The sequence below is a fragment of the Prosopis cineraria genome, unplaced genomic scaffold (genome assembly GCF_029017545.1).
Source record: "Prosopis cineraria cultivar Desert tree isolate PC_DT_omini unplaced genomic scaffold, ASM2901754v1 PC714, whole genome shotgun sequence".
Classification (NCBI taxonomy): Eukaryota; Viridiplantae; Streptophyta; class Magnoliopsida; order Fabales; family Fabaceae; genus Prosopis; species Prosopis cineraria.
The window spans coordinates 20,058-24,411 of record NW_026556039.1 but is presented as its reverse complement, the minus strand read 5'-3'; the positions used below and the strand labels follow the sequence as shown (position 1 = coordinate 24,411).

At 35.7% G+C, this 4,354-nt stretch overlaps 1 pseudogene; it reads left to right on the top strand.

Annotated features, from left to right (window-relative positions):
- Window positions 1-2,630: 2,630 nt before the first annotated feature.
- On the top strand, window positions 2,631-4,033 carry LOC129298115 (zeatin O-glucosyltransferase-like; annotated as a pseudogene).
- The last annotated feature ends 321 nt before the right edge of the window (window positions 4,034-4,354 follow it).

Below are 4,354 nucleotides of genomic sequence, written 5' to 3'. Positions count from 1 at the left end.
TTTTTTTTTTTTTTATTTAAGAAAACGGGACAAAGGGAGGATGATGAATTTAATAATCCAGAAAAATATCCAAATTTTTCCTAAAACATATTAGAAGAGGTAAGATGGAAAGTAATGAATTTAATAATCCAGAAAATTTTAATATTAATTCAGATACTCATTATTTTTTTTGGAAAAAAAATTAATTTTATTAATCACCAAAACAAAATATTACAAACAACAGTAATTAAAAACTAAAAAAATGCTCAAAAAGACCTAAAGTACGGTGTAACACACAACTTACAAAAAAAGAAAAAAGAAAACAAAACAACATAAAGCAAAAACTAAACAAGGCAAATTGACCAATGCCTTCTTTGTTTCACTAAAAACTATAGTCAATAGAATGGGAATTATTATCACTCATCAAATCAACAAGCAAAAATTTAAGATAAAAAAAATGTGACATCAAAAAGTCATCCACCTAAACACATCTTTTTAGATCTTATCACTTAGTGATGGACTTAGGGTATTTTGTTGGTGAGGACAAAACTTATATCAAATGAATATTAATATTTTTAAAATATAATTATAAATATTTATTAAATTGATAAAAATAATTTCATTAAAATTAAATGTATAAAGAAACAATAAAAAACTATAAAATTATGATAACTTAAAAAATAAAATTATCTTAATATAAGAAAAAATTATATTGAAAAATAATAGAATAAGTAATAGCTATTTAATATTATACCTTGTTTTAGAAAAAGGTACTAATTTCTTATAGTATCATGAAATATAATCCAAATTCTCATCCGATAAAGTGTTTACCTTTAGTACATAACAAACACCATCTTTAATGGGAGGATACTCACATATATATATATATATATATATATATTATACTTTGGTACCTTTTTATTTACAACCTATCCAAGTATTGATATTTTTCATGTAAAGAACCATGCTCTTTAAAATAAATATTTTTAATATAAACAATTGAAAAAACATTCTCTATTTTATTAGAAACTGTTACCATTGGGTGTAAATGTGTAGAAGTTAAAAATTAAAGAATCTATAAATATTTTCAATATATATAAACAATAGAAAAATCATTCTCTGATTTATTAGAAAGTGTTACCTTTGGATACAAATGAGTAGAACTTAAAAATTAAAGAGTCTAACCTTATCATATTTTCGGAAATAAAGATTAATACTTTATTTGAGAAGTTGAAAGAATATCTAATAATATTTTGTTATATTCTTATATTTATATATAATATGAACCAACTTTCTTTTTAATTTCTCACATTACTATCTACATCTCCTACAAAATTAGCAATACAAATAATATTAACTTTTTTGGTTGAAGAAATAAGAAAATAGGCAGTAAAGAGTGAAGACTGAAATGTTTTTTTTTTTTTAACAAAATTAGGTGATGCAAGAGCAAAATTTTTTGAGGAGGGGGCAAGTGAAATTTTCCTTGTTATGACTAAGAAATGAGATTGATGAGCTGCCCCCTCTTGGCATAACTGTTAAAAAATTAGTAGCTTTATTGCCCTGGCGAGCCATCAGGGAAAACCAAACCCACTTGCAAGATTCATGGACAGATAATATATCCTGCACAAGTTTAGAGCAATAATGCCGATCATAATGCAAACTTGTAAGCATTCGAAACAGCACTTCACAGTCCAATTCAATGACAATCTTCATGCCCTCAAATCTGCCAATTTCCTTCAAACCTTCCAACACTTATCAGTCGTCATAAGAGGAGAATCAGTTATCACCTTCTTGTTAAGACAACGCAAAAAAGGGCCAAATTCATCTCTGCATATAAAACCAATAATGAAAAGCTTTCGAATCATCATTCCTACTTTTCAAATAATGAAAAGCTTCATGTGCTACCACAATATTATCATGGATCATTAATCTACCCCCAATGAACCCCCTTTGTTGTTGAGTAACACATCTAGTTATTAAAGCCGTCATACGATTAGTCATGATTTTTGATATGATCTTGTACACAACAATACATAATTCGATAGGTCTAAATTGATGAACGAACTCAGGTTTATCAATCTTCAGAATAAGAACAACACTAAATTGTTGTAAATATTGGGGGCTCGTTGCAAGTATCATTCAGAATACTTTTTTGATATAAAGAATGTTTACTTTCTGTTTTTTCTTTTTGTATTTTTCGAATTGTTTAAATAAATATACTTGTAAGTTATCTTTTAAAAAAATAATAAATGAGATATTCATAATGTCATTCATTCATGAGAGATATATTAATAATCTTACTCATTCAATTTACAGTCAGTTATTTTTTTGGCATAGAATGAGGCAAAGGCCAAAAAGAAAGTAATCAACATTTGTTGTGAGTTTAAGAAAACATGGGAAACGTCAATAAAGGATGAAGATACTGAATATCTCATTCATGCATGATAAATTGGCAATTGGCAGGAATGGGGTCAAAAAGGATCAAGTGGCAGTAAAGACAACGGTGGTCAAATAATAATAAACGATAATGATACCCAGAATGTATTTAAGAAAGAATTTCAAAACTCTGATTCTATAAATAAATTAAATAAGATAGTTTCATACCCATCAAATGATAACTCCTCCGAGCTGAAAGTCTTCAAAGTTGGGAAATGGCGTCCAATTATGGGAGTGCTATGAAACCAGAAAGGCAAGTGGCGGTGGTTGCAGTACCATTCCCAGCATAAGGCCATGTGAACCAGCTCCTCCATCTTTCTCGTCTAATCTCTGCATATAACATCACAGTTCATTTTGTGGGACGCCCTCCCACGACCATCAAGCCACTCTTCGTATCCAAGGCTGGAATCCTCTTTCCATCCCCAATTTCCATTTCCATCACTTCCACCTTCCTCCTCTCCTGCCTCCTCCCTCCCTCCTCGACGCCCACACCAAATTCCCTCCCCATCTTCTTCCCTCCCTCGTTGCCTCCTCGCATCTTCGTCAACCCCTCGCTGCACTCTTACGATCCCTCTCGTCTGCTGCTCCCAAGGTTGTCGTCATCTATGACTCCCTCATGGCGTCCGTCGTCCAAGACGCTGCCCATCTCCCAAACGCTGAGACCTATGCTTTTCACAGCGTCTCCGCATTCACCATGTTCTTGTTCTTTCGGGACAAAATGGGCCACCCTCTCGTGCCAGGCATTAATATTCCCACCCGGCAAGTCCCTTCTCTTGAAGGACGCTTCCCCACCCAATTCCTACATGCCATGGCCGAACAGTACGAGTTCCATAAACTTTGCAGTGGAAAGCTCTACAACACCACTAGAGCAGTCGAGGGGCCCTACATGGAACTCATAGAAGGCATCGACTGCCACAGGAAGCACTGGGCTCTCGGACCTTTCAACCCGCTGACAGTTGAGAGGAAGAGCCCTCCGGGCAGGCACTTTAGCCTGGAGTAGCTTGATCAACAAGAGCACGACCCAGTTATGTACGTCTCTTTCGGAACGACCACCACGTTGACGGAGGAACAGATCAAACAGCTAGCAGCTGGGCTGGAAGCGAGCGAGCAGAAGTTCGTGTGGGTGCTGAGGGATGCCGACATGGAAGACGGTATGGTGGCGCCACAAGGGCCGAGCTTCCAGAGGGATTGGAAGAACGCGTAAAAGGGATTGGTTTGATCGTCAGAGAATGGGCACCACAATTGGAGATACTGGACCACCCTTCAACGGGTGGGTTTATGAGTCACTGTGGATGGAACTCGTGCATGGAGAGCATCAGCATGGGGGTGCCAGTGGCGGCATGGCCTATGCACTCGGACCAGCCCAAGAACGCAGTTCTGATGACGCGAGTGCTTCAGATAGGTCTAATGGTGCTTGACTCACTGGGTTCACAGAGATGAACTCGTGACGGCCTCAGTGGTTGCAAATGTGACGAGAAGATTGATGGCAACGAGGGAAGGGGATAAGGTGAGAAAGCAGGCAATGAAGCTGAGAAATGTGGTGCAACAGTCATTGGAGGAAGGAGGAGTTTCTTCTCGGGAAATGGATTCTTTCATTGCTCATGTCACAAGAGTGTAGCTTCTTTCTATTGCTGGATGCTACACCTTTAATTACCATAATAATGAACTATTTTAAAGAGAGATTTGGCAGTAAAGGTCTCTATATATTAAACAAAAAACATGCATGGAATGGAACTAAGGATTTCGAAGCTGTCCTTCTCTCTCATGACCATGTTGACATCCTATTGCTTACTTAGATTTATATAAAATTCCAGATATAATCTAAACAAATTATATAACTACTACATCTATCATCATCATCTTCTTTTTGAATAATAAACCAACATAAATATTTGTCTTTTGCCCAAAGTTCAGGCGCGACATAAATTTTCTGAATCTT